The sequence below is a fragment of the Micropterus dolomieu genome, linkage group LG09 (assembly GCF_021292245.1).
Source record: "Micropterus dolomieu isolate WLL.071019.BEF.003 ecotype Adirondacks linkage group LG09, ASM2129224v1, whole genome shotgun sequence".
NCBI lineage: Eukaryota > Metazoa > Chordata > Actinopteri > Centrarchiformes > Centrarchidae > Micropterus > Micropterus dolomieu.
The window spans coordinates 1,695,551-1,705,939 of NC_060158.1; the positions used below are offsets into that span (position 1 = coordinate 1,695,551).

A 10,389-nucleotide genomic window follows, 5' to 3' on the forward strand; every position below is an offset into this window, starting at 1 on the left:
TACTTTCATCAGAGAACATAACTTTGGACCACTCAGCAGCAGTCCAGTCCTTTTTGTCTTTAGCCCAGGCGAGACGCTTCTGACGCTGTGTCTTATTCAAGAGTGGCTTGACACAAGGAATGCGACAGCTGAAATCCATGTCTTGCATACATCTGTCTGTGGTGGTTCTTGAAGCACTGACTCCAGCTGCAGTCCACTCTTTGTGAATCTCCCCCACATTTGTGAATGGGTTTTGTTTCACAATCCTCTCCAGGGTGCGGTTATCCCTATTGCTTGTACACTTTTTTCTACCACATCTTTTCCTTCCCTTGGCCTCTCTATTAATGTGCTTGGACACAGAACTCTGTGAACAGCCAGCCTCTTTAGCAATGACCTTTTGTGTCTTGCCCTCCTTGTGCAAGGTGTCAATGGTCGTCTTTTGGACAGCTGTCAAGTCAGCGGTCTTCCCCATGATTGTGTAGCCTACAGAACTAGACTGAGAGACCATTTAAAGGCCTTTGCAGGTGTTTTGAGTTAATTAGCTGATTAGAGTGTGGCACCAGGTGTCTTCAATATTGAACCTTTTCACAATATTCTAATTTTCTGAGATACTGATTTGGGGGTTTTTGTTAGTTGTCAGTTATAATCATCAAAATTAAAAGGAATGAACACTTGAAATATATCAGTCTGTGTGGAATCAATGTATACATTATACAAGTTTCACTTTCTGAATGGAATTACTGAAATAAATCAACTTTTTGATGATATTCTAATTATATGACCAGCACCTGTATGTCGGGATGACATTTGGGAAAATGTGCATAAATCAATACACAAGATATGCAGAATATTTCTATTTTATGAAATGGTACATTTGGCCACAAAAAAAGTGTTTAAAGATTTCAGTCAGTGTAAACACAAAGTAGCTCCACAGTTCAGCGTTATTCTCTAAATTTAAAAGAAACGTAAGAAGGAATGATGAAAAATCTGAAATGAATAAGTTCTACTGAAAGACAGTTGTCCAAATTCCAGATTAAAGAGTGTTTGCCATGACAGTTACAACACTGTCTGATTCTGTCTTGCTTGCTTCTCGTAACTTTAAGTGTACGATTATCCACCCAAAACGGTGCCACAGTCCGTCCTCACCAGGAAAATGTCTGTATGCAGCAGCTATTTTTTTTTTTTTTTTTTTTTAGGCCGCAGCCTCTAGAGGAGGTCAGGTGAGGTGGTAGAGTGACAAAGTCCGCGTAAAGCCATGGATGGATAAGTCAAACAAACTCAGGACTTTCACTCAAGAGACAGAAGTTTAAGTCCTGTGCGAAAGAAATTAAATTTTTTTAAATAATGTCACATGGTTTGTGTCCACAATCTTTTCGTTAATGGTTTCCTTAAGGTTTTTTTTTTTTTTTTTTCTAAATCAGACCCTAAAATACTGATTTGGCTTTTTTCGGCAGCTTTCCTACAAAATTGTGATGAAAGTTGAGATGTTTTTGGGTGATTTGTTGATCTGGATCCTTTTTTATACTGTCCCTTGTAGTAGTTACAATCGCAAAATCCTGGAGTGACTGCTAAATCTAGAGGGTGGCGATGGGGCAGTGGATGCGATACGTGCCTTCTGGTGTGAGAGACCCAGAGTCAATTCCCCCCTGCGACACATCCACCAATATGTCCCTGAGCAAGACACTTAACCCCTAGTTGCTCCAGAGGCATGTGACCTCTGACATTTATAACAATAGTAAGTCGCTTTCACTAATTATTCATTATTAAATCTAACCAAACTGCGACCGTTTCATAACGTTAACCATGTATTTAACGTCATGTAGCCTACTTTAGCTCGCAGGTTGCAGGACTTTCCAACAGTCATATGTTGTTTTGGGACAAACTATTTAATTTGTCATTTAGGTATTTGGACATGTTGTTATGTCCATATCACATGAATCTACACCAATGTTGCCTAGTGCCAATTGCAGCAGGAAGTATCTTTTACGTAAGACCCCCATTTAATGTTATCTCAGTTATTCCAGAACCTGAACCTGAAGTGAAGTTCACCAGATTTGGCAAATTCTAGGTTAAATGTAGAAAATTGAGTTTCAAATAACACAATCCCATATGAACATTCAGCCTGTTCCACAACAGAAGTGTAATACAGTGTAATTATTTCACCGTTTTCCAGGATATTTTGGTGAAATGTCACATTTTCAAGGACTTTTCCATGACTGGATAGCTGTATTACAGAAATCCAGGCTCTCCAGGACATGTGGGAATTATTTGCTAACATGATTACCCAAAGCTGCTCTGCATATTCTGTTATTTTGATTAAAGCTTTCACTTCAGAAACAGATTATTTACCATATTTTAACAAGACAATGCTCTCTTGACAACACTAATCTCATGTGAGTCGAACACTTTAATTTCAGCTGTGATTTTATCTGCGTTTTTCTTGATTTCTCTTTTCCTTTAGTTGGGGAAAATGTAAGCAGAATTTAAAAAAAACATTACAAAATTTGTGACCTGGTGATTTCAGTGAATATGTCTCATTAAATGCAGTCGTCTGAGGTTATTTGACTAATTACATGATTGTAGCTGATGTAAGCCTCCCTAATGGAGGTGGGAACCCTTCACCTGCTCTGCATTAGTGCTGCAGTATACCTGTAAACAGACTAATGAAATGGAACCACAATAAAAAAACATGATTTATGTCGTCGAGGCAGAGAAAGAGGCAACCATATCATACATAATATTATTCCACTTCACTGACACTTGTCTTAATCATAGCACAAGTCTGTGTTACAGATCCGTGTCGGGATGAAACCGGTCCAGGCTGAAGGAAATACAGACCTTCTGCAGAGGGCTGATGGGTTGACGGCTGCGGTCGGACCATGACAAAAGACCTCTGTGCCGTTGTTATTTCTTCACTCGGAGGAGCTCAAGGTCGAAGCGCTCTGAGAGTGGAACAGAAAGGAGATGAAAAGGAACCAAAGCAGCCAAGTGGTCTGTTTTCTTTCCTTCTGAGTGTTTGTACTGAGACAATTCCACCCTGAGCTGTTTTTCCTTCTTCTTGGCAGTCAGGGGTGGATTTAGAAACTTTTGAATAGGGGGCTGGTGGCAAATTTGCATGAACAACATGTGTTTTGGGGGAAGTGGCTTTGGAGGGGGGCCTGAAGGGTTGGATTTTTTGGTTGGATACTTTCAGAATGAAGCGGTCTCTCGTTAGTCCTGCAATGTTGCCTACTCCTGCTTTAAGTCTTTGACAACTTTAAATATTCTAATATTAAACTATATCATTAAATATCTGCTTTTTGTAACTCTAACCTGCAGCCATTGACAGATTATAAGACAACAGGACACAGACATGTAAGTGGTCTCCACCCCTACCCAGAAGCAAGACCCCAGACTGTTGGTTTCATGCTCCTTGTTGGTCTTTTGGTCATTTGATTGACTTTCCTACAAGAAATGTTAACAGTAACTTCATACAGAGGCGTCCAGTAATCCGTCCGTAATGCTAAAAAGCCAGCTACCTTCTGACTGGTGGTGACAGTCAAAAAAGCTGCTGTTTCTCTGATGTTTGAGTGAGAAGTTTAAAGGTGCTCTTTCAACGTAGCATGTGCCGATTTCATCACAGCTGCAGCAACAAGCTGATCGATCTCAGTGATCAATATGTTGAGGCTCAAATGCTGCTCATTGGGTCTTAATATTTATATAAAAAGTATTGATTACAAACTTGACTTTTATTGCAAGGTTTTCAGAGACATAAACGGACCCTAGTGATGGAGGAAAGTCCCACGATCCACAGAAAAAGGGCTTCCCCCTACAGCCACATGTTTGGATCAGTACTTCCTTTGTGCTTTTTTTTTCTTTATTTGCATTCGCATACTACTGGACCCATCGGCCTAATATTTTTTTGAGCACATTTAAGATTATATACTCAGGGACTTCTCGTGGTTGTGGTGATTCACAGTTTAAAAAACCAACAAACTATTTTATCAACTGCTCTGTCTCACTCCTCTCTGCACAACCTAAATGATTTGGCTTGTTAAACGCCATTTGGTGATACCAGGCCTGGTGGATTTCCGCTCTAAAGAGTGCTGTTCTTCAAAGTGATTAATTATCACATACAAATATTATAGTAACACGCTAGGTAATATTTTGGAACATACTTCAAACGTTAAATGTCAGGGATGTTTGTGTGGCGTGTAGGATATTTATAGAAAAATGTTCCACTTACGTGAGTGTTATTTTATAGGTATGCGCTATATTTTACATGTTTACTGACACCCTCCATTCAATTTTCAACACTTCCATTGGCAGTTAAAAGGGGCGCGATCACTAGGGGTATAAGTTGTGGGTTGCGCTGTGGTATTCAGTTGGCAGTTCACACGAGAAAAAGTAGAACTCCTCAGTAGCCTAAATAATTTCTAAAATATTTCACATCTTGATTCAGGTAACACTGTAATGGTGAAACATATGCAGGCCACACATACAGTATATACATGAATTTGTTAAAGAGCTCTGAGTTCATACTTTTCCTCAAGGACACAGAGGTAAGAGTGGACATATGGTGACAGCTTTGTCCACACACCGTGTAATTATTTCATTCATTTCTACTTTTCCTGTGAGACATAAATACACACGCACAAGAACAGTTTCACAAGAACAGCTGCAGTAGTAAAATGGATTAAGTGATGTAAAATTACATGCAGTATAATACAGTAAAAATCAAAAATAGTGCTTCATGTTTCTCACTAGAAATATTAGGTCAATATTTCTACACTTTTTCTTCTATTGAGTAAGAATTTTGCTTCTTTAGATTTGAAAACAAATTTTCACAGAGAACACGTTAAAGCATAAAAAGATTTTTACCCTTTCACTAAGCAAGAACATCAACGTTGGATATTGCCCTGGATTATGATATATATTGTATATTTATCACTTTGTACAAAATCTGTGTTTGGTTGTGTTAGGGAAAGATTGGGACTGGTTATGCTCCATAGAAAGCTGAACATAAATTGCAGCTATGATGCAACTCCCGCTTGCTACCTAAAGGACACACTACTGGTCTGCTCAGCCTATCACAATCAGTCGCTGTGCTTGCTGCTCTCATCAGCCTTGCTCAAGTTGTGCCCTCTTTGTCAAATGTAGGATTTTCTGGATCTAGTGAGAAACGTGACAGATAGCGAAGAGGAGACAGGAAATTAGGGATTGCATACAACTAGCTGGACTCAATCTGGGGTTGCTGCAAGTTACGTCTTACATCCTTAAATGTCCCCATACATCCACGTATTTTGATGTTGTTCTATGTGTTCATAGTTAAAACTGCTCATGCTTGATCTTTTTAGTTCAAAACATCAAGCCAAAATATCAAAATTTCTTTTCTTCCAAAATAAACTGTTTTGTAGACGGTGCTATAGAAGCATCCAGTATTCATCAGCTCCATTTGAACGAGCTGGTAAAAAGCTGCTGCTTGTTTCATGAACCCCACATTTCTGTTTATAACCCGCAGTACACTGAGAAAGCCATGGAAACAGGCAGAGCTTTATTCACAAGGTTAATCCTACTGAGCTGGCTCTCTGTCGTCCTGCTGCACGAGGACTGAACGTGGAAAACCTGCAGTATCACACTTTAATCACATTAGATATGGTGGCATCTGTGCAGTGACTTTATTTAACATGTCCTAGACACGCACGTGCTAGTAGGACTAACAAGATGTCATTCAAAGGGCCACCAAGAATAGAAAACAGGAGACGGAGAACACATACTGAGCATCAGAACCGCAGTGAAAGGTTCAGATCAGTGGATAAGCCTGGAAGAATTTTTATCTTTTATATAAATGGATCTGCTTTCAGGGTTTGGGTGCAGTTTACTGTTGATAGTTGCTTCTTCAGTCTACAAAATAAGTTATTGTCAGTGAAGTATAACTGATCAGCCTCTTTTATTCTAAAGATTTATTGTCAACTAAGTATTGAGGTTTTAATGTAAATCAAAAGACGCCTAAGCCCGGATAGATTTGGGTGAAAAGGGTTTTTTTTAGGACATAAATTCTACCAAATTATTGTTTCATCAGCGATTAAATGATGAAAATATATGTTTTTATGTATGAGTACATAAATGTTTATATACCTTGCCATTGATACTATGTTGTTATCTGCAGATCATGCAGGAGCAGATGGATTGACTCTGCAAGTCAAGTAAATGTTGAAGTAGCCATAATTAATGTGTTATTGTTATTTTAACAAATTTTGCAAGATTGATTAACTCTAAATGGCTGAATTTATATAGCGCCTTTCCCTAAAGTCCTTTACAACTTGCTTCTCATTCACTCACCAATGGCACCGAGCTACAGTGCGAGGTGCTGGTCTGACCAATTTGGGGTTCTAGGTGTCATCCGTAGGGCTGAGCGCAATGACAGGAGAAACTGAGGTGTGGATCCAAACGCAGACATAGGCGAGGAGGATGAAGTTCAAACCAGGGATTTATTAAAGCAAAACAAAACAGGCTTATGCTGGGAGCACAGCGGCAAAAGTCCAAAAAAAGGAAACTCCAAACTGAAACATAATCCACAGGGTGAACCAATAACAAGGGAACAGATCACGGCAGAACACTCAACTCAACATCAGACGAGGATGCAACAAAGACTGAACAGAACTGAAGGCTTAAATACACAGGCAAACGAGCAGGGAGGGAGAGCACCGGTGAACGACATGAGGAAATAATTAGGCACAGCAGACACACATGAAACAGCACAGAGTGAAACAGGAAGGCAAACAGACCGGCCCAAAGCTAAATACATCATAAGGCAAACAAAACATAACAGGAAACAAGCGAGACTAAACGCTCTCAATTAAACAACCACCAGACAGATAACACAAACCAACACTAATAGAAACAGACATCTAATAATACAAATAAACTACAATCTAACAGGGAAACGGATGGAGACTAGGATAAAACAGAACACAAAGCGGAAAAGAGCAAAATAATACAAACACAGAACCAGGGATAAATACAAAGACAAGAACTAAGACACAGAACTAAACTGCAGGACTAAAACTAAGATGAGACAGGACAGGTACTAAGTGAACTAAACATGAACAAAAGAATAAACAAGGCTACAAAGAAGAAACACAAACTCCCAAACCATGACAGACTAAAAACAGGAAAAACATGAACAAAACCAAATCCCAACACTAGGACACGTCGACATGTGGACAGGAAGAACTGGGGATCGAACCTTGACTCTGTGATTAGTAGACAGGTTTAGGGAGGAAATAAATTCAACATTGGTCATGTTGGTATATTGTTTCTCTCATCATTGAAGCCTGGACAACCTAGCATGATACTCTTCCCCTTGATCTCCTGGCAAACGGTTGACAGTGTGTGCAACATCTTTGGTCGAAAAGAAAAACATTTTATTAATTTATCTAGACCTGTTTTTAGTATCCACCTTTTCCTTCTTAAGCCTTTCCAGTATTTCACCCCACTGTCATGCTGAAGTACATCCAAAGGCAACCTCCTGCACATCATGAGCGTAGTTGATGGAAGTGTCCAATGTTCAAGAACTTCATTACCAAGACTTCAAATTACCTGACAAGTTTACAACACGGAGACTATAATGATAGTTATCACAATATAATTTTCTTCAATAACAATATAACAAATGTTCTATATATCTTCATTTGAATTAAGAACAAATTGGCACTTAATTTTTCTATTAAGATATGAGGAAAAGGCACTGAAAAAAAGATTTACTAATCATATTTTTTGAAAAAAAGATTTTATCATAATTGTTTTGAATGTTATACCTCAGATATGTGAAGTGAAATGTTTAGCATCAAGTCACGTTTGTCACGTTCTAACCTTAAAGAATAGTTTAAAACCACAATTAACCATCTACTTTCTTAATTTTTCACTCAGGAGCAAACATTTGCCTTTAAACTTGAAAGAAATAATGATTTGACGTTTTTCGTGATATTATCGATGGGTGGCATCCATATTTGTTTAATGTAAGAACACGACAAGTGGCGTTCTCGTGGGATTTGCGGGGTCGTCTACCTTCATGGCTCCAGTGGTTACTGGCCGGTGGTTTAGTGTGTTGTCTTCTGTGCTGGAAACAATCTTTATGTGTGGTTTGTCCGGTCTTTGTAGGTTTCAGCTCATCTTCAGGCTGGTCTCAAGCTTTAGCTGTCTGCACAAACCACATCATGTCGTCATGAGGTGTGATGAATCCTGTGGTCGACTTTGAAGGTGGTAACGGGCAGAAAAGTCCACATATTGGTCATAGATTTTACAGTAACCAGTGTGGCACATTAGTTAGAACACAGCCTTTATGTTACAAGTCATTGCAAGACGGACATCTCTTTGTGTATTTTTCATGTTTTAATCTAAACTGGAGGTCTGTGTTGTCCTAAAAAGCTCTGTGACATCAGGATTCACGTATCTGTTGAAGAATTGTCATTACTGGAAAGCACCGACCCAGTGAAACCAGTTCTTCCCACCACTGTTAATGTTGTAGAACACATTCTGAATTATACGCAGCCTTAGGCCTTTTTGTAATTAGAAGTGTGCAGTTCTTATTTCAGTGGGTTGGATTGTTAGATAAGCTAGTGTTGAAAAAGAGAACTTGACTTTGATCATGCCACTAAAAAAAAAAAATCCAGGGGGAAGTGACTATGATAACACGCTGGGATGTTTGATGGTACGTTCAACACCACAGGAAGTAGCTGCAGTGTCTGATCCAGCTGTTCTCATTAAAGATTTTCTCTTCTGAAAGCTTTCTTAAAAAACGGTAGCTTAATGGCAGCTTCAGTTCAGTTTTCTTTTTTTTTAAATTCTATCATGCCTTTTGAACCATGAAGGCGATCACATGATTTTGATCTGTTCTGTGTCAGTGGTCCAAATTACCTTACTCTCCTGGAATAAGATATAACAGATATGCTGTTCATGTTGCTGGTGACACTGTTTGTCATGTTGGTAAAAGAAAACTCACAAATATCGAGATTAAAGTGTGAGTGAAGAAGAGTGAACTCTGTTATCAGCTCCACTTCAGAAACCTTTACTTATTTATATATTTATTTAAAAAGGACAGTGCATATTAATGGACATCTTAACTTTTCAGCAATGTGAATATGCCAGAATTAGCCCGAAGGCTATTTTCCATCTGTAGTCCCCGGCAGGTCATCACAAAGGCTGAAACAACAGCAACAAGGTAACACAGTTAAACATTAAATTAGATATATGATACAAAACTACACCACAGTTTTGTAGACAGGCTTATGTCATTTAAAGTGCTGTTAATGCAGTAAAGTGCCATTCTATGAAATCAAGTGCAATTTAATTATGTTAAAGTGCTATATAGTGAAGTAAAGTGCTGCATCTAGTACGGTAAACGCACACATACTCAAACAATACAGCAGAGTCACAAATTTGAAATGCTTCTTGAAACTGGGGTGAGTCGGATGTTCCCTAACGGCAGCCGGTAACTTGTTCCAGATCTCTGTTCTCTTAACTGACGATACAAATTGCCCAAACAATGTACGTTTGCTTGGCACTATATTGTCACCTCTTGTGGAGGCCTTGGTTCTGCCGCCACCAGTAGTTTTCAGTTTAATGTTTTCACCTTCTGCTTGCTGTGATCATCACTCTATCACAGCAAATAATGAACAAAGGTAAACATGGCAACCACACGGAACAGTCCCTCCCACGGATATAAGAATATAAACTGAGTTAGTGCGGGGAATATAACTGAAGCATGAAATGGCTTGATCACATATGATACATCCATCTAGCGTTTCAGTGTTGATATCAACGGGAGAAATGCTGCACTGAACTGTAAATCAAAACCTACACTGTACAGGTGCTGGTCATATATTTAGAATATCATTAAAAAGTTGATTTATTTCAGTAATTCCATTCAAAAAGTGAAACTTGTATAATGTATACCTTCATTCCACACAGACTGATATATTTCAAGTGTTCATTCCTTTTAATTTTGATGATTATAACTGACAACTAATGAAAACCCCAAAATCAGTATCTCAGAAAATTAGAATATTGTGAAAAGGTTCAATATTGAAGACACCTGGTGCCACACTCTAATCAGCTAATTAACTCAAAACACCTGCAAAGGCCTTTAAATGGTGTCTAGTTCTGTAGGCTACACAATCATGGGGAAGACTGCTGACTTGACAGCTGTTCAAAAGACGACCATTGACACCTTGCACAAGGAGGGCAAGACACAAAAGGTCATTGCTAAAGAGGCTGGCTGTTCACAGAGCTCTGTGTCCAAGCACATTAATAGAGAGGCCAAGGGAAGGAAAAGATGTGGTAGAAAAAAGTGTACAAGCAATAGGGATAACCGCACCCTGGAGAGGATTGTGAAACAAAAGCCATTCAAAAATGTGGGGGAGATTCACA

General features: G+C 38.9%; 1 protein-coding gene across 1 annotated transcript in view; it reads left to right on the forward strand.

The window, feature by feature from the left end:
- Positions 1-10,389, forward strand: part of LOC123976939 (glutamate receptor ionotropic, kainate 5-like) — a 203,242-nt gene that overhangs the window by 7,613 nt on the left and 185,240 nt on the right. The gene's annotated exons all lie outside the window — the stretch shown is intronic.